This window comes from Nipponia nippon, unplaced genomic scaffold (genome assembly GCF_047370975.1).
Source record: "Nipponia nippon isolate SJK-2023a ecotype South Korea unplaced genomic scaffold, ASM4737097v1 scaffold_15, whole genome shotgun sequence".
Taxonomy (NCBI): domain Eukaryota; kingdom Metazoa; phylum Chordata; class Aves; order Pelecaniformes; family Threskiornithidae; genus Nipponia; species Nipponia nippon.
Window position 1 is genome coordinate 13,342,919 of NW_028262331.1, and position 20,157 is coordinate 13,363,075.

The 20,157-nt window shown below is 46.6% G+C and overlaps 1 long non-coding RNA gene across 4 annotated transcripts; it reads left to right on the plus strand.

Annotated features, from left to right (window-relative positions):
- The first annotated feature begins 776 nt into the window (after positions 1-776).
- Positions 777-8,240, plus strand: LOC148056367 (uncharacterized). Of its 4 annotated transcripts, none has more exons than XR_015703532.1 (4): positions 777-910; positions 2,223-2,442; positions 6,310-7,221; positions 7,758-8,240. It is a non-coding gene; the product is annotated as an uncharacterized LOC148056367 (long non-coding RNA). The 4 variants fall into 4 exon arrangements; XR_015703534.1 differs by having other exon boundaries at positions 6,310-6,791; XR_015703531.1 differs by lacking the exon at positions 7,758-8,240 and having other exon boundaries at positions 6,310-7,747.
- The last annotated feature ends 11,917 nt before the right edge of the window (positions 8,241-20,157 follow it).

Sequence of the window (20,157 nt, forward strand, 5' to 3'; positions counted from 1 at the left end):
CCATTTGGCAGGCACTGGGTTCGACCGCTGAAAACGTTGAAGCCTAAAATATTTTCATGATGATCTTTAATTGCAAAGCCAGTAGTCGACATGTGTTTCTCGCCCGGGAGCCATAAATTGACCTTGATGGTTTGACACACAACACTCGCTCTGTTCACACTGGTAATTTTAACTCTTTGCCATCCCGATCGCACGCCCAGCTTTCCTCTTCTCTCTTTTCTTCCTCTCTCCCTGCTGCTTTTTTCCGCACCTCTGTCAGGCTCCCTTGTCCCCATCCTTCTCTTGCTGTCCTGCTCCCTGCCTCATGCTTTCTCGTTAAATCCCCCTGTCCAGCCGGCTGCCACTTTTCTCTTTTATTCTAGTGTCCTGCACCCTGCTCCTCATTTTTGGCAGCCTCCACCTCTGCCCAGCAGCCCATCGCTCCAGGAGCCAGCCGACTGACTGTCCATTCCCCACTGAACCGATGAGCATGGGGAACGACTGCTGAGGTGTCTTGGGCCAGGGGGAGCATCGGGGGCCCCAAGCCCCAGGACAGACTCGCTCCCGGCACTTGTTATGTTTATGTGTGTGACTCAATAAACACTCGCCTTCTCCTTTGCCCTCCCAGCTGCGTTTGCACTCTCTTTGCACCGGGCAAGGGGCTATGACAGAGCCCAGGGTAGGAGCTGGCGCACTGTGGGGGTCGGGCGATGGCCCCCTGCTCCTGCTGGGCTCCAGCTGTGGGCCAGGGCTGGAGAAGCCCCAGGTGCGGGCCGTGAGGCTGATGGCGCCGGCCCCTCCCTCTACAGGGGGAGCTGCTTGAGGAGGGGCTGGTAGTGCCCTGCCCCGGGTGGGCGTGGAGGGGCCAGTGTGAGCCATGGGAGGAGCGGAGCGGTCCGGTCGCCGGGCTGCGGATGCACCGAGGGAGAAAGTGAGCGGGGACCGGGGAAAGCCCCGAGGAGGGTGGCGGTGTCTGCGGGGGAGCGGCCGGGCCGGCGGGAGGCACGGAGCGGGGAGGGTGCGGCGCCGGGTCCGAGCCGGGCGGCCGGGGCTTCCCGGAGCCCGGCGGGGGGGGGCCGCGCCGGGTCGTAACTGGGCGGCCGGGGCTTCCTGGAGCCGAGCGAGGGGTCCGTACCGGGTCGGGGCCGGCGGCAAGGGCTAGCCGGAGCTGTAGCCGGGCGGGGGGGGCGCGCGCCGGGTCGGAGCTGGGCGGCCGGGGCTTCCTGGAGCCGGGCGGGGGGGGCCGCGCCGGGTCGGGGCCGGGTGGTGGTGGGGCGCCGCGCCGGGTGGGGGCTTTCACGTGTGGCGGTGGCGCTGTGAAGGGTGTCCCCGCAGGGTCAGAAAGCATGGAGGGTTGCGTCTCGCGGCATCTTGGGGTACGGGGCTTCCGGTCGGCCGTGTTGGTTCCCCGGGGCATGCCAGGAGGTGTAGTTTATACGGACGTGGCTGCCGGGCAGCCGCGTTGATCTCGGGCGCGTGCGGTGCGCCGTAGTCCCTGCTACGGCCGCGGCACCCGGTGCAGTTTTGTTGCCGATTTTGTGCGGTCTTCTGCGGGCTTCCGGCTGTAGCTGCTCCCCGAGAAGTGGCGTGCCACTGTCCCATAGCCCCACATCACCCCCAAGCTCTGTCGTGGAGGCCGCAAGCTGGCCCTCAAATGTGCTGGATTCTCCCTTAACGCGGGTGCTGTTACCAGCAGTGCAGGGAAGGCGCAGCGTCTCCAGAAGCCCCTGCAGAAGGAAGGACTTCGGCCAGGGGCGATCTACAGTAATAACGGTCACCGCTTCTTTCCCTGTCCCCGAGGCCGCGCTGAGGATGCGGTTGTCCGTTCCTCACCTGGGGATGCTGCTGACAGCACCTGCCTCAGGCTTGCGTGGGTTGTCTCTGCCTGGCCTTGCTCTCCTTGCGGCGTGGGGGCAAGAAGGGACGGGCAGAGTGCTTACTGGCTGTGGACAGGAGCTGCGGCAGCTGAAGCCAGAGAGGCTGGAGAAAGGTAAAGAAGAAGAAACAGAAGGCTGTCTGGCCGACTGCTTCCTCCCGCTGCAGGCAAGAGACAGCCTGCCTCTCTGGGTGGGAAGGGATCCCTCTTCGTAGCGTGCCGCAGGCCAGACCGCCAATGTGCACCGCAGAGTCTGTATGCATAACCCAAAGCGTGCTACAGCCACGTAGTGCACGAGTGAGCGAGGCTACATGTCTAGGAAGCCTCGTCTCCTAAGAGCTGTAAGACACCCATGTATCCTCTTTAGGTGGAGGACAGCTGAGCGACCGGAGTTACAGAGGAGGAAGGCAGGAGAGAAGGAGGAAGAAGCATCTGAACCAGACAATTCTCTAGCAGCACTGAGAGCTGCAGTGAGTCCCGGGCCCTCCCTGCCCCTCCCCTGGCTCCCTCTCTTTTGCATGCTGCTGTGATCCATAGCGGTCTGCAAGTACAAGGTACATCTACAATGCGTCTGCGTTTTTCCGAAGGTACTTGTAGCATGGACTTTAAAGTTAACATTAAGAATGTGCCAACTCTCCTTTCTTCTATGGTTTTTCTATGACATATTTTAACACAAATACTAAAAATAAAATAAGGTCTGTGCTAGGGTGTGTTATGCCTATGCAAAGTTGACTTCCCTCCGTTTATTTTGCCTTCCTGAAAGCAGAGTCTTCTGTTTCTGTGTGCTTACTATTAAATGATATTGTGAAAATAATTTTGTACTAAAAGAGGAAAGAAAATGTTTGTAAGAGTTCAGATGTTCAGAAGAAATGGACTTTGTTTTCATCATAAAAGCTGTATGCTTTTTCAGTCAATAAATTTTTAAAATATCTTACAGTAGTACTTGAAAACCTTACTGAGATACTAGCATCTGTACTAAAAGCAATCAAGGTCAAAGAAGAGATGTGGACAAAAGAGGAGAAATTGGCGTCACTTCCGCGTGTTTTCTAGGCTTTCCCAAGAAGCATTGCCAGCCTTGTAACTAGTGACAGTGAGTCCTGATGTGGTTTCAGTGAGTTATTGCTTCAGCAATGTCCTTTTTCCTTAACCTACAGCATGTGATTTCTTACTTCAGTTGGAGAGAGATTTTCCGGAATGGAAGTCTTTCTCATTCAAAGAAGTTGCATTTTATGAACCCCCCATCAGAGTGGATCTTCAGAGATGATGTACTTGGCAGTAGAAGTCATCAGCAACAAGACTTTCCACTCTTTAAAAAAAAAAAAAAAAAGTCAATTTCCTTCCAAAGACCCGAGCACAGCATGTCTTCCAAAAGTTGCTGGCATCGCTGGCCTTTGGTTCTCAGTTGTAACAGCTGAGATGTCGTAAAACTGTGTTCCTCGGCATGCTTCAGTGCAGCCAAAAGCATTAGCAAATCTGCCGGTCCTTTTTGGTAGCCTTATGCATTGCAGCACTGGGGGTTTGATTCTGCCCACCTACCCCAGTAAAACCATATAGGGGATCTCTTATCTCACTGATTTTTCTATCATAAATTTAACTTTAGGAAAAAAAAAAGTTAAAATTGCTTATACAAACTGCCTTGCGTTGTTTAAACTGTAACTGCCAAATAGCTGTAGCGTATAATTTCCTAGGTGTATTTAAGCAGTTGGGTACCTGTTCTAAATATTTACCAAGAGAGGCCACTGAATGTCACAGGTTTTTTTCCGATATTTTGATGGAGTGCTCTGTGTGGCTCTTCTCTACTGGGAAGCTCAAGCTAGAGGCTGGCCGGTTACTCAAGAAAACTGTCAAACCTGTGTTTCAGCCTGTGGCCAATGCCGCAACCACTTGGACAGACACCCCTTAGAGGAAACCCCCCTACACCTTAGACAAGGGAAGGAGCTTTGGGAGGCTTGGCAAGTAGATTACATCGGTCCTTTTCGAAAATCCAAGGGAAAACATTATGTGTTGGTAGGAGTAGAAATAGTATCAGGACTAGTTCAAGCAGAAGCATTCACTTGGGCGACCGGAGAAAATATGGTGAAAGCTTTGAAATGGTGGTTTAGTGCCTTTCCCAAGCCACAGTCAATCCAATCAGATAATGGCTCTCACTTCACTGCCAAGGTTGTCCAGGATTGGGCAGCTGGGGAAGGAATTGCGTGGATTTTCCACACTCCTTATTATCCACAAGCCAACGGGACAGTGGAGAGGAGTAACGGCGTCCTCAAACGCTTCCTCAAACTGCGTGAACCTGGGTGGGCAGAACGCTTATGGGATGCCGTTACCCATGTGAACAACCGGTGGGGAGTAAATGGATGTCCGAAAATCAGAACATTCTGTCCAAAAGCTCCAACCACAATTCCTGCTTCCGTGAGCCCGACAACCCTAAAGATCCCTCCTGTTCTCCCAGACAACCTGTGTTAGTGGACCTTCCCACTGTGGGAAATGTACCATTGGTACTTGAAACCCCATTAAATAAATGCGCCTGGAAGACAAAAGATGCTTATGGGAAGGAACACAAAATTAACGTGTGATGGATCATCCCATCCTTTTAATAATAACCTTTTGCCTCCAGTTCCCAAAACGAACCGAGGATGTTTTCTTTTTTTGTTTTGCAGGTGAACTTCACGAAAAACAGTATCCTGAACCACAATGAAAGACCCTCATGTGGATTCTAATTCCTTGTATAATATTGATATCCATTAGTTTGTTAATCTTTCTAGGATGTATATAGTATATCATCACAAAAATTGCTTTGGACAACCATTTTCTTTGCCCTTAATTCCCTGGAGAAGCTTCGGCTCTCTAAGTGTTAACCAAGAACGGGAAAACGAGTTTGTGACTTTAGGTTATTCCGTGGCCCATGCGTTCAGTCTTACCAGTTGTTGGGTGTGTGGAGGACCATTTGGTCTAGAAAGCTGGCCATGGATCTCCATCCCCCTTTCTTCTGAAGAGCTAGTGAGCAATTACCGTGAAGTCAAAAGTAATACCTATTGGGAAGAAAACGCACCACCACCCTGGCCAGTACGATGTCCAGCTCAAGGCCAATGTTGTCTAAACCGAACTCAGAAAGATAGTATCTATGTGGGAATCAGTAAATGTAATTGGACCTATACATATCGAAATTATTGTATGTCCGATAACAGTAATTGCTCACAAAAATGTGCCTGGATAAATGGAACTGGACACCAAAAACCCTTTTCTGAATTTTGTTGCCCTACCAATATGATGGGAACTTGTTTTTATTGCAGCACCACACCTCATAATCTCACCCTCTTTTGGAGCGTGAACACAGGAGGGTGCAGTGGTCAGCGATTAATCCTGCCAAGTGGTGAACCATTATGTTGGAATATAGTTGATGACACAGACAATCAAGGCACCCTAAGTCTTGTTGCTAACAGTACTGTTGGGTGCAAACGGGATAACTCTGCTGGTGCCTGGCTTTGTAATATGACAGGCAGAATGCCATATCGTCCTCTAGGAGTAGGTAACACAACTTACTTCCAATCCCCATGGATATCTACGGGTTTATTTGAATGTGGTACCTGACCCTTGAAGGGCCACTACTGGGTGTGTGGCCAACATGCATACAAACTGTTATTGGCAAATTGGACTGGAGTATGCTATGTCGTGGTGATTCGTCCCTTGTTTTTTCTGCTCCCCGAGAATGAGGATAAAAATCTAGGTGTCAAGTTATATGATGACCTTGCACAAGATAAGCGATCCGTTAATACTGCTATAGTGGGTGGAAGTGGCCAAACGTGGGTAAAGGACGATTGGCCCCCTCAATGAATTGTCCAACACTATGGGCCTGCCACCTGGAACCCCAATGAAGTGATTAGTGGCGCTCGAGAACCTGTTTATAATTTGAATTGTGTTATTTGATTACAAGCTGTTTTAGAAATTATTATCAATGAGACTGCTCATGCCCTGGATCTATTAGCAGACTAGGCTACACAAATGCGAATGGCAATTTTACAACACCGCATGGTTCTTGACTACCTGCTAGCTGAAGGAGGTGTTTGTGGTAAATTAAATGATTCAAGCTGTTGTTTAAAAATTGAGGACAATGGTCAGGTTGTTAAACAAATAATTTCTGGACTAAGGAAATTAGCCCATGTCCCCATTCAGACCTGGAAAGGTTGGGAATTTGATTCCTTCTCATGGCTTCCGGGTGCTCCATGGGTTAAGTGTATCTTGTTTTATACCTTGTGTGGCAATGTTGCTATTTTTACCATGTATCATTCCATGTTTAATACAATTTATTCAGCGCGTTGTAACCAATATGCAATTTATAGCCGCCCCATCACCAGACGGTGTTAAATATATCCGTGCAGTGTACCAGCCAAAACCTTTGATTGCAAAAACTGTATGAACGAATGCTCTTTCCTTACTTTACTGTCCCCTCTCTCTATCAGCGCCCTGGACCATGAAGACAGCAATGTGAGCCAAGACAGCAACCTGTGAGCCACAGGGTGGTGTAAGAGACTAGAATGTCAAATAATTGTCTCAAAGCTTGCTTGTGTGTGCTTGCCTGATAAGACACGGCAGAATTGTGAAACCTGGCGACATCGCAGCTTGCAAGGAAACTTGTGCAAACTTGCTGAAGCAGCAGACTGTTCTTTTGCTTATCAGGCACCACCAAAGCAAGATACTGACCGTTATCCGGGCTGGGCCAGCTGCCTGCCAAGAATATACACTGTTTCCTGCTGATGGTCAATGCAAAGGCTGCATAATAGGTGAGATCTAAAGCACATGAACAACACGTGGGGCATATGCGCATATACCGGACTGTGGATAAATCCCGTATATAAAAGACCATGAAAACAAACCGTGGTGTGCACCCACCACCAAAGAACTGAAGACTGAGGCCCAATGGGATGCCGCTGGATCCATAGTGGTGACTATCCTTTGCTTATCTTTCCGAATGCTTGCTTAGTTTTCTCCTAATATTTCCTGCCTTTCCTATCGCTCCATTCTTCTGCTTTTATCCAGTTAAACAGCCTGATAGGTGGCATTTGACCTCGTTTGTGTCTTAATCTCACTCTTGGGATCATTACAAACCTTCCCCGAGCCCACAATCGGACTGGGACTTTACACTCTGAAGTACTTTATTTCTGTCTCACTTTCAATGGTGTGTTTCCCTGGCAGTTCAGTAGCATCTCTCTTGGGCAGTGCAGCTGGCCAGATGTCGCTCCTAATGACATAACGTGCAAAAAAACCCTGGTCAAATGATAACTGCGTATCTTGGAGACAGATAATCTAATGGTATCGATTCACAGCTGTGCAAGTTAAATTAACGCAAAAGGAAAATCAAATCCTTCTATAGTGTAAGTATTTTTATTGGATGTATATAAACACACACACGCCTTTATACTAAAAAGTGAATTACTGAGATTTGTTCTTTGGTTTTCATTTCACTCTCGAAAGTGTTGCACTTCACTTCCAGCTGTATCGACCAAGCCAGCAAGATGTGCAGCAGCAGCGCAAGGGCCGTGGCTGTTGCAGCGGATCTGTAAGCATAGATTCTGATTGCGGTACGCCCTTGTCCTGCAGCCTCGCAGGGTTGTCTCCCTGCAGCTGTGCTGTAAGGAAGGGATGAGACATTTTCCAACACCGGCAAGAGCGTTTACTTTTATGCGAAGAATGTGTTCAAAATCGTACCGGTTAGTCTTAATACTGATTGGAAGCATTCAAGTCGCTCTAGCTTTCAAAGGATGTATTGTATTTTGAGCTGACCTGTTTACCTAGAAGCCTCCTTGAGCTCAACTACTCTCCTATCCCTTACTTTGACTGAATTCCTCTACTCGCTTCTGTGCTATTTTTTTAATATGCTGAAATATCACTTGGGATTTTTGTTTTTCAGGTGTCTTGTTGTAAGCATCTCGTGGTGCCCCCACGACCCAGGTACCCCCCGGCTCAGGTTTGCCTGCCGGTCGTGAAGCGTCCCGACGGTAAGGGGCCGGCCCCGTGCCTGGAGGCTCCTGGCTCTGTCTCCAGCGGGTGCCCTGCAGATGCGTCAGTGAGGGCTGTCTGGTGGGGAGAGTCCCGGGCCAAGAGGGAGCGGGGAGGTTCGTTGCCCCGGGGAGCCCGTCCCAGCACAGGAATGGACGGGAGCACGGCAGAGCAGAGCCTGAGCGAGAGGTGCGGCACCGTTCCCTGGTGCGCTCCCCCCGTGGCGTGGGGCAGCCACCGGCTTGCGGGACAGGGGCTGGGGGGGGCTGCAACCGTTTGGGGGGGCTGCCCCCATTGTACTTTTCTAGCAGAGTTCCTCTTTTCAGGGGGCCGTGTACGTATGTAAACGGCATTATTAAAGTAGTACGTATGTAAACGGCATTATTAAAGTAGTACGTATGTAAACGGCATTATTAAAGTAGTGAGCTGCCGGTTGGGGCTGTTTTCCTTGGTTTTGTGCCTTTTTTGGGGGGTGAATAAAATGGGGGGGAAGGTGGAGGGGCCTGAGGGGTGATGATGTAAAAACAACAAAAAAAAGTTAATTTCATTTATATATAAAAGAATTTCAAAATACAAACCTGTATCTGCTATATTATATAAAGGGTTTTAGAATATTAAAAAATCTAAATAGAGATAGATAGGGTTTTTGAATAAAAAAGAACTTGTATATATGTTAAGAAATAAGGGGGTTCAAAATGCAAAAAAAGATGATGTATATGAAGGAATTTAAAATAGGAAAAAGTCCGGATAGGTAGAGCTGTCTAAGCTTACTGTGTTTTACATAGTAAGCCCAAGTAGGTATTCTATGTAATCTAAGTAAAGGTTATATAGAAGTGTAAACAGATAACTAAGTCTAAATAGGTATAATTGTAAGTACATATCTAAGTCTAAATAGAGAACTCTAAGATATCAAAGTGTCAAAATACCCAAGTCTAAACACCTAGCTAATCTAAATATATGTTCTATATAACAACAAGTGTAAATAGACATGGATGTGTAAATAGACATGGTATATAAGTGTAAATCTATAAAAGCATAAATAGGCACGCATGTGTCAATAGATATATAAGTGTAAATATATGAAAGTGTAAATAGACATGTACGTGTAAATAGATATGACATGTAAGTGTAAACAGATAATATGCATAAAACATCTGTTCCCTGAATATATGTATGTGTAAACAGATACATAAGTGTAAATGTCTATGCTATATAAGGTTTTTAAAGTGCAAAGAAACCCTATTTATATAAAGGATTTAAAAACTTGACCTCCCCCTCGCATCTCTATTGAAGATATAAAAGCACTTTCAAAAGCTGACCCTTCCCCCTTTTCCCATCCCGATTTGGGGCCAATTTCCCCCAAATGCAGACTTTCCCCTGCAGGGCTGCGCACACTGAGCAGGAGCTGCTGCCACAGCACAAAAATACCCCTAAACCCCCTGATTCTGGGTCTGCGGGGGGGGCAACGACAATTTGGAGGGGTGGAACAACACAGTTTGGCGCTCCCAGGAAAGCCAAATCCGCCTGGATTTGTGCAGCCGGAAAGCAAACAAACACACACCCCATTTTAATGCAGAAAAGCGAGAATCACCAATTGTTATGTTGTGCAAAAGCGCTGGAAAACCCCAGAACTGAATATTTTGGAAAAGCAGAAAACCCCAAGTTTTGTATTACGTAAAAGCAAAAAAAACCCCAACAAAACACAACCAAACCCAAACCAAAGCCCCCCACCAGTTTGGGCAAAATTTGGGGTGAAATGCTGGCAGTTTGAGGGGCATTGCTGGGGATTATCTGGTGCGGATTTGTTCTCTGGAGTGGAATATCTGTTGTGGCTTATCCCAGGTGAGTTATCTGCTGTGGATTATCCTGGGTGGATCCCCTGGTGTAGGTCATCCCCACGCGTGTCCCCCCGTGCACCTTTCTACCCACGCATACCTGCCATCCGTCCGTGTCCGTCTCCTCCCCCTGTCCCCCTCTGCGTGTCTCTCTGCCCTCCCAAATGCTTTCCACCCAAACGTCCCCCCACACAAGTTTTTTCCCCCTGTGCAAGTTTTTTTTTTTTTCCCCGTGACGTGCCCCCTGCGTCCCCTGCCCTCCAGTCTCGTCCCCCCACTCCCCTGCTCCACCCCTCCCATAACCCCTTTGCTTCTGGACCCCCAGCTCTGCATGAGACACGGGCAGCCTGGGGAGCTTTACCCCAAGCCATTCCTTTCACCTCTGGGCAGCAGCGGTTCTGCCGCTGCTACAGGCAGGCGCTTTCTGGATGGGCGAGGGGCTGCGACGACCAGAGGCTGCTGCACGCTCCAGTCCGACTGAGACGCTGTTCCCTGGGAACCTGGTGCAGGGAAAGGCGAGATACTCTCTGCACTGCCAGTGGCTCTTCAGAAGGGAACCGCGCTCTGGTTTTAGCAGCAGAAGGTGTCGGTCAGGCACCCGCATAGCACTGTGCTGAGTGATGTGGCAGGCGTCTCGCTTGTTCGAGTACAGGCGTATTTCTTGCCTTGCAGTCTTGATGCCAAAAGAATCAGGGGGTTCAGGTTCCAAAAGCCTTTTGACATGGGAGCAAGATGACAGCTAGGTTTCCAGCAGCACAGTATTTCAGCTGTGTTGCTTGCTGAAAATGGCTTGCAGGCCAGGAGATGTTTAGAGGGGTCTGAAATAAAGAAACCGAGTGTTGAAGTGATTGTTTTAAGGCAGCAAATTAGGCAGCCAAAGGAACTGAGCAGCTCACCTGACACCTTGGCGGAACAGCCCCTCCAGCCTCCCGAGTCTCACGTGCTGCAGGCAGCAAAGCACAGGTGCTGTGCTTGCTGGTGGGAGCGGCAGGGAGCGCAGAGCTGCACTCCCGTACAGAGCAATGAGGGAACTTGCAGGGCTCTATGGCCATCTGGTGCGGCCAGCTGACAGGCTGCCGTGCCTCTTTGCTTTCCCTGTTTCATGTATAATTCCTTTGCACGCTGGAGGGCAGGGTGGTAAGTAACATCGTACAGTGTCTTATTTAACTGACAAGCCCCGCACGGGAAGCCCAGTGCGTGTGCAGGATGAGCAGAGGGCACCGCAACAGAGCCCGAGGGTCACCAGCATATCACTCCCTTGCAGATCATGCGCTTGCATGTGGTCTGCTCGGATGCACCGCTTCCTGATAATCGTAGCTGCCCCTCTCACACAAAGCAGCTTTCAGTATCTCCTTGCCTGCCTTCAGGATGCCGTCAGTGGCGCCTCTTTTTTTTTTTTTTTTTTTTTTTAAAATCTCTCCAGGGTCTGTTGACTCGCTGCTGTCACTCTCACAACCCTGATGCCACATGCAGATGAATACAGTAATCCCGGGGGCTTACTCTGGGGACAAAAAACCCAACCCAACCCAAAGCTATTGAACAGGTTCCCTGTGCTGCTTCCCCTGCCTAGGTAATGGGCACAGACAGAAACAGCCACCAGGCTTTTAAAGCCGTCAAGTGCAGAGGACTGAAATGCTCAAGCCGCTTGGTTGCTTTTGGTAGCGAGGCAATGGCTATGGCTGCATGGGCTGTGAGCGGGAGAAGGGGCAGAGAAGGGCGAGGCTTGTGCCCCCCCGTAAGGCGGTGCTGGCTGCGGGCGGCCCCAGGCGGGCCGGGGTCCGAGTCCTTTCTCCTCGCGGGGAGCGCTCGGAGCGCCGGGCTTGATGTGGTGCTGCCGCCTGGCGGCCAAAAGTGGGTACTGCAGCTCGGGTGGCGCGCAGGGGAGGTGGCGCGTTTTGACCGTCTCTCGGTGCTGCCCCCTGGCGGCCAAAGGTCGGTAGTGCAGCCCGGGAGCCGCGCATGCGCGGTGGCGTCCACGGGATCCCCAGTGCCAGTGGCCGGTAACGGCCATGCGACAGCGTGGTGCCCGCGGGGTGATGCCGCCGCAGTCGTTGCTGCCTCCCGGTAAGGAACCGCCACTCTCGCCACACGGGAGGTGCTTGCTGCTGATGGCAGCGCCTCCTCCGCCTCCGCTGCAGCCCTGCCCCGCCCATAGACACGGTCCTGCTGCGGAACGGCACCAGCCCTAGCGACAGGCCCCGCCCATGGAGACCCCTGGCAGGTGAATGTCCCCCTCTTTATCCGTTGCTCTACCCCTATGTTTTCTTTCTCTCTCTGCGCTTCTGTCCTGTTCCCTGTCCTTCATTTTTTCATCCTCTGTATCTGTCCTACAGGCCATAACTATTTTTTTCTTTCTCCATCTATGTCTGTCTTCCTATCCCAACTTTTAAAATTTCTCCTCGTCTGCCCTTTAGCCCTTCACAATTCCCACCCTTCACCTCTCTGTCTTCATGTCCCTATTTTTTAATTCCTCTATCCTTGCCCTGTATTCTAGATAGACTTTTTCTTTCTTAAATTCAGGTTCCAGGTCCCTGTCCCTGTCTTTTAACTTCTTTCCTCTCTGTCCCACAGCTGCTTTTTGTCTTTATCATTCTCTCTGTCTGGCTCCATGTCCCTATTCTTTAGTTCCCCTGTCTCTCCCCTTCAGCTCATCAAGGTTTGTTGGCATTTCTCAGTTTATCTCTGTCCATCTCACTGTCCCCTTTTTAAAATCCTCCCTCTCTGCCCTGTGGCCCATCGCTGTTCTTTGTTTTTCTCCATCTCTCTCAGGCTGATTCCCTGTCGCTTCCTCCTCTCTGGCCTGTAGCCCATCGCTATTTTTCCCCCCCTGTACCTCTCCTTCTGTGGCTCCCTTTCCCTATTTTTCAGTCCCCCTTCTCTGCGCTATAGCCGATCGCTGTTGGATTGGGTTTACGTGGCAAGGTTTTGTTAGCTGGGGCAGGGCAGGGGCGGGTTCTGCGAGAAGACACCAGGAGTTGCCCCCATGTCAGGCACAGCCACTTCCAGCTCCAAGATGGATCTGCCACTGGTCCAAGCTGAGCCCATCGGCAATGCTGGTTGTGCCTCTGGGATGGACATTTAAGAAGGGGTAAAAAATGCTGTGCAGATGCTGTGATGGAGAAAACATGAGCATGAAACAGCCCTGCAGACACTAAGGTTGGTGAAGAAGGAGGGGGAGGAGGTGCTCCAGGCACTGGAGCAGAGATTCCCCTGCAGGCTGTGGTGAAGGCCATGGTGAGAGATGTCATCCTCCTGCAGCCCATGGAGGTCCACGGGGGAGGAGACATGCACCTGCAGCCCATGCCACAGCACGTGGATGTGCCTGAAGGAAGCTGTGACCCCATGGAGAGCTTGCGCTGGAGCAGGCTCCTGGCAGCACCTGTGTCCCCATGGAGAGGAGCCCACACTGGAGCAGAAGAAGAGCATGAGGAGGAAGGTGTGGCAGAGATGATGTGTGGTGAACTGTGACCCCTGCTCCCTGTCCCCCTGCATTGCTTGGGGGTGGGATGTAGGGAAGTCAGGAGTCATGAAGATGAGCCCAGGAAAAAAGAGCAGGGTGTTTTTTAGATTTGTTCTTATCTGTTATTGTCCTACTCTTGCTTTTGATTGAAAATAAATGGAATTAATTTCCCCAAGCTGAGTCTGTTTTGCCTGTGACAGTAATTGGTGAGTGACCTTTCTGGTCTTTTCTCAACCTACAGGTTTTTTTGTGTATTTTGTCCCCCTGTCTTGTTGAGGAAGGGGAGTGATAGAGCTTGGTGGGCACCCGGTGGCCAGCCAAGATCAACCCACCACAGTTGCCTTCTATCAGGCTCCCTGTCCCTATTTTTCAATTCTTGCCTATGTTTCTTGTACCCCATTGCTTTTGAAACTTTCTTTCTACTTCTCCAGCCCTATTTTTTAAAATCTTGCATAGGTTTCTCAAACCCAATCGCTTTTTAAATTTTCTTGCTACCTTTCCCTCTCTCTGTCTCCCTGACCTAATTTTAATTTCTTGCTAGTGTTTCTTGTACCCCATTGCTTTTCAAATTTTCTTCCTACTTCTCCTTCTTTGCAGCTCCATGTACCTGATTTTTTAATTCTCGTGTATGATTCTTGTATACTGTTGCTTGTAAAATCTTCCATTTATGTCTCTATCCATCTTCCTGTCTCTCATTCATAATTCTTCCCTCTCTGTCCTCTACCCTATCATTTTTACACTTTCCACATCTCCCTCTTTCTAGCTGCCCATCCCTATGTGTTAGTTCTTCCCTTTGTTTCTTGTACCCTGTTGCTTTTAGAAAATTGTCTTTCTACGTCTACCTCTATCCCACTGTTTCTATTTTTTTATTTCTTGCCTATGTTTCCTTTCCCCTATCTGTTCAGAATTTTCCCCCATCCTTTGTCTTGTCCTGCTGGTCCCTTCTGCCTCTCTCTCCTGCTCCCTGTCTCTCTTATTTATTCCTCCACCTCTCTGTCCCTGTTCACCCCCGCAGTCTCTCTTCTGCTCTCCTCTCTCTACACAGTTGTCCTGCTCCCTGTCCCTCTTTTGTTCGCAGCATCCCATTTTCTGGCTCCCTGTCCCACACCTCTTCTCTATGTCCCTCTGTCCTTCTTTCTGCTTTTCTCTTCCCTTTTCTCCCTCTGTCCTGCTGCATTTGGACACTGAGCCTTGCAGACAACTCACCGCCAAGATTTCTATGTGCATTAATTAATAAACTTCCTGGCTCGTCTGTGCCCCTGGATGTGTTTGCAGCCCCTGGGTGCAGAGCATGTGGCTATGGAGAGGTGCAGGGGAGGGGATGATGTGCTGTGGGGCTTTGGCAATGGCCCCTCTTCCTGATGGGCTCCAGGTGGGGCAGCCCCAGGTGTGGCCGGTGAGGCAGAGGATGGGGCTGGCCCTGCTGTGTGAAGGGGCTCTAGCTGTAAAGGGGCCTGCGTGGGCACACCTGCTTGAGAAAGCTGATGAAGGGGAATGGGCTGAAGAGGGACTCCTGCAGGCAGGTGCCTCCGGCAAGGAGGCAGATCAGTCCCTGTGGTGAGGAAGGATCCCTCCGAGCTGTCCCTGACAGGGCAGATGCCAGCACGCGGTGCTAGGAGCTCAGTGCCTCTGTTGGCTATTTGGGTGAGCCACCATGTATTGAGGAAGCCTTGTGGATGAGGAGCGTCGAGGCATCCACTGCATGCTGCTGAATGGGTGAGGGTTGGGCAGGCAGCACTGCAGAGGAGGAAGGGGCAGAGGCAGAGTGAGAAGCGTCGAGGCGGTGAAGGTCTCCTGCTGGCACCAGGAGCTGTGGTGAGTCACACGTCCTCTCCTCTGCATCCTGGCCCATCTCTGCCACCCTTCTCCAGATGTCTGCCTGCCTCCCTTCCTCTGTCTCCCTCTCTGCCCACCTACCTGTATGGCTCCCCAAAACTTGTTATTCTTCTGCCAACTCTGGAGAGTACCCCATTGTATTTTAAATTTTTTCTATGTGTCTCTCTAGCTGGCTCCCTCTTCCTATTTTTTAGTTTTTCTGCACTGCCTTGTAGCTTATTACATTTAAATTCTCATTTCTATATCTCCCCCCTATCCAGCTCCCTGACCCTATTCTTTAATACCTCCCTCTGCTTTGTACCCCATTGCTTTTCAAACTTTCTTTCTATGCCTCCCTCTATTTGGCTCCATTTTCCTATTTTTTATTTCTTCTCACTCTTTCCTTCACCCCGTTTGTTTTAAAATTTCTTTATATGTATGTATCTCTCTCGCCAGCACCCTGGCCTTATTTTTAAATTCTCACCTTGTGAATTGTACCCCATTGCTTTTTGAATTTTCTTTCTATTTGTCCCTCTGTCTTCCACCCTGTCCCTATTTTAAAATTCTTTCTTGTGTTTCCTGTACCCCGCCACTTTCTAATTTCTCTTTCTATGTATCCCCTTATCTGTCTCCCTGTCATTATTTCTTAATGTTTTCCTATCTGTCCTGTATGTTAGCAAATAATTAATCGAGGCTTTGAATATTATTGTGCATTTAAGAATAATTATTGTATAGGGCAATTCAGAAAAGATAAATTACATGAATTGTATAACTACAGGTGTTTTATATTAATCTAAGTCCATGCTACACTGCTCATTTTGTCCCTGTATAGCCCTATCCCATGACTGGAATAATCACCAGCCGAGTTAATCAGTAGATAAAGATAGATGTAGTACAAAAAGATGAATAATTGAACAGCTGATTAAGACATTTTAACTGATGTAGATATTAGATGAGAATAAGGGTAAGGTAAGCATTCATAATATAAGAGGTCAGATTCTTAGAATTTAAAGACGGTTTTAAATAGAACATTGTGAAACTAGACATAGAAGGGAAATAAATGACTTTTATGATCTTGCATCGGACCAGTGGTTGAAGTGGTCTACGTGGTAAATAAACAAGAACTGAAACGGAACGCAAAGAACTGGTTTACCGATGGAAAATCAAGAACTGTCTGCTGACCAGAAGAATGAAGAATTGAGAACACAGTGGAAACCTTAAGTGGACCTTGATAATCATGTAATTGCTATAGAAACATATATAAGGTGACAATTGTAACACTTAGTTGCCACTCACTGAGGTGATGGCCCAACTCTGAGTTGTTAATAAAGCAAACCTAGAGATACTCACTTTCTGGTGAAAATTCTTCAACACTGTACCCCATTGCTTTTTAAGTTTTATTTCTCTGTCTCCCACTATGCGGCTCACTGTCCCTATTTTTTTAATTCCTCCCTTTAGTTGGGGAAGGCTCTGTCCAGGCATGCCTGAGGGAGCTAATGAAGGGGAACTGTCTGAGGAGGGAGTCCAGGGGGGTCCTGCAGGCAGTTGCCTCCAGCAAGGAAGCATCCCTCCGAGCCATCCCTGACAGAGCGCACTGCCAGCACGCGGTGCTGGGAGCTCAGTGCCTCCATCAAGCTGCACAGGAGAGCCACCGGGAAGCTTGGTGGTGGAGGAGCGTTGAGGCACCTGCTGCCGAGGCAGACAGAAAAGCGTTAGGGCAGTGAAGGTCTCTTGCCAGTGCCAGGAGCTGTGTTGAGTCGCGTGTTCTCTTGTGTGCACCCTGGTCCATCTCTGCTGCCCTTCCCCAGATCTCTGCGTGCCTGTCCCTGCTTCTGTCTCCCTCTCTGCTGTCCCACCTACCTGTCTGGCTCCCCAAAGCTTGTTACTCTTCTGTGAACTCTGCCCTGTACCACTTCACCTAGTAATTTTTTTCTGTTTCCCTCTTTGCGGCTCCCTCTCCCTATTTTTTAATGCTTTCCTGTATTTTTTGTACCCCATTGCATTATAATTTCTCTTTCTACATTTCCCTCTCTCCAGTGCCCTGTCCCTATTTTTTAATTCCTCCCTCTGTCCTGCACCCCATAGCTTTTAAAGTTTTCTTTCTATGGTTCCTCCTATCCATCTCCTGTCCCAGCTTTTCTAATATTCCCATTTCTTGTACCTGATCACTGTTTAAATTTTCTTTCTACGTTGTCCTCTATTCATCTCCCTGTCCCTATGTTTTAATTCTTGTCTATGTTTCTTGTACTTAGTTGCTTTTTAAAACTCCTTCTAGGTCTCTCTTTATGAGGCTTCCTTTCTTGATTTCTAAAATTCTTCTCTCTATTTCTTGTACCCCATTGCTATTTGATGTCTCTTTCAAGAATTCCTTTTATCTGGCTCCCTTTCCCTGAATTTTAATTCCTCCCTTTCATCTGCATACCTCCTCGCTTTTAAAATTTCCTTTCAATATTTCCTTCTATTGTCATCCCTGTTCCTATTTTTTAATTCTTTCCTGTATTTCTTGTAGCCTGTTGCTTTTAAAAATTTCTTTCTATGTCTCCCTCTATCTGATTCCTTGTCCCTATTTTTTAATTCCTCCCTCTCTGTCCTGTACCCAGTTGCTGTAAAAAATGTCTTTCTATGTCTCCATTTATTTAGTTCCCTGTTCTTTTTATTTTTTTCTGTCGATACGATACTCCATCAATTTAAAATTTTGTTTCTATGGCTACTTTTAGCCAGTTCACTGTCTTTATTTTCTAATTCTCTCCTGTCTGTCCTGTACCCTGTTGCTTCTTCAATTTTCTTTCTATGTCTGCTTTTATCAAGCTCCCTATCCATAGTTAATAATTCTTTCCTGTGTTGTTTACCCTGTTGCCTTTAAAATTTACTTTTATGTGTGTCTCTATTTTTTTCCCTATTCTTATTTTTTGATTTATTCCTGTCTTTCCTTAAAGCCATCACATTTTACATTTTCTTTCTACGTCAAAGTTTATCTACTTTGCTGTCCCTATTTTTTATGTTTTCCTGTCTATCCTGTACTCTGTAGCTTTTAAAAATTTCTTTCTATGTCTCCTTTAACCAATTCACTGTCTTTCTTATTTGTTTCTCGTCTGTCTTGCACCTAATTGCTTTTGAAATTTTCTTCCTATGTCTCTCTGTATTTTTCTCCCTGTTCTTATTTTGTAACTTTTCCCTTGTCTTTCCTTAATGCCTCCGCTTTTATAATCTTCTTCCTATGTCTCTCTCTCTCACCCTACCCTTATTTTATTTTTTTTTCACATCTTAATGGCTTTGCTTTTAAAATTTTCTTTCTATGTCAACTTTTAACCAGCTTTCTTTACCCATTTTTAATGTTTTTCCTGCTTGTTCTTTACCCAGTTGCTTTTAAAATTTTCTTTGTGTCTACTTTAACCATTTTACTGTCTTTATTTTTAAATTTTTCCCTGTCCTGAACCCCATTGTTTTTTTAATGTTCATTCTATGTCTATTTTATAAAGATCCCTATCCATATTTTTTAATTTATTCCTGTGTTGTGTACCCTGTCACTTTTAAAGTTACATTTCCATGTGTGTTTTAACTTAAAAAAAAATTCAAATTTTCTTTCTCCATCTCTTTTAATTTGCTGTCCCTATTTTTTAATTTTTCCCTTCATTTCCCTAATCCTCATTGCTTTAAAAATGTTCTTTCTATGCCTACTTTTTTCCTTCGATGTCTTTATTTTTAATTATTTCTTCTTTCCTCAGTGCCCTCACTTTTAAAATTTTATTTCTACATCTCTGTTTTAGTTTGCCATCACTGTTTATTAACTTTTCCTTAATTTTTTAATCGCCATTGCTTCTAAATTTTTCTGTCTGCTTTTATTCCAATTGCTGCCTTTATATTTAATTATTTCTTGTCTTTCCTTAGTGCCCTCGCTTTTTAAAATTTTGTTTCTGCATCTCTGTTTTAGTGCACTGTCCCTAATGCTCATTGCTTTTTAAGTTTTCTTTCTATGCCTACTTTTATTCCGTTCACTGTCTTTATTTTTAATGATTTCTTGTCTTTCCTTAGCACTGTCGCTTTTAAAAATTTCTGTCTATGTCTGCATTTTAGGTCAATGTTGCTACTTTGTACTGCTTTCCTCTCTTAATCCTTTGGCTTTTAAAATTTCTACTTGCATCTTGTTTGCTGTCATTAATTTTTAATTATTCTTGTTTTTCCTTAGTACCATCACTTTTTAAATCTTCTTTTCCATCTCCATTTTAGTTCACTGATGCGATATAAAAATTTTTTCCTTATTTCCTTAATCACCATTGCTTTTAAAAATTTCTGTCTTTATTTTGATGTATTTATCTGTAATTATTTTTTGTCTTTCCTTAGTGCCCTACCTTTTAAAATTTTCTTTCTACAGCTCTCTTTTAGCTTGCTTTCTTTTTCTTTTAGTTTTCTTTCTATGCCTACTTTTATCTTGTTCACTGTCTTTATTTTTTAATGACTTCTTGTCTTTCCTTAGTGCCTTTGCTTTTTAAAATTTCTGTCTGCGTTGTAGTTAGCTGTCACTATTTTTTAGTGCTTTCCTTACTTAATCTTAATATTTGGGTTTTTCTTTTGTCCTTTCTTAATCTTGATCATTGGTTTTTAAAATTTTCTACTTTTATCTCCTTTGCTGTCATGAGATATTATTTTTTCTTGTTTTTTGTTACTGTCATTGCTTTTACAATTTTTATTTCTACATCTCTCTTTTAGTTCACAGTTTCAATTAATTTCTTCCTTATTTTCCTTGTAGTTTGCCATCGCTGTTTTTTCATTTGCTCAATATGACTTTGATCTCCATTGCTTTTAAAATTTTCTGTCTCCTTTTATCCCCTTTGCCGTCTTTATTGTGCTGTAGTTAATTATTTCTTGTCTTTCCTTAGGGCCCTCCCATTTTAAATTTTCTTGCTCTGCCTTTAGTTTGCTGTCCCCAGTTTTTAGTTCTCTCCCTTCTTTTCCCTAATGCTCATGGCTTTGCAAATTTTCTTTCTATGCCCGCTTTTCTCCCATTCACCATCTGTAGTTTTGAATGATTTCTTGTATTTTCTTAGTGCATTTTTTTTTTTAATTTCTGCATTGTAGTTCACTGCTGCTATTTTTTAGTTCTTTCCTTTCTCAGTCCTTTGGCTTTTCATATTTTCTACTTTTATCTCGTTCGCTGTCTTTATTTTTAAAGTATTTTTTCTTTTTTTTTCCTTAGTGCCATC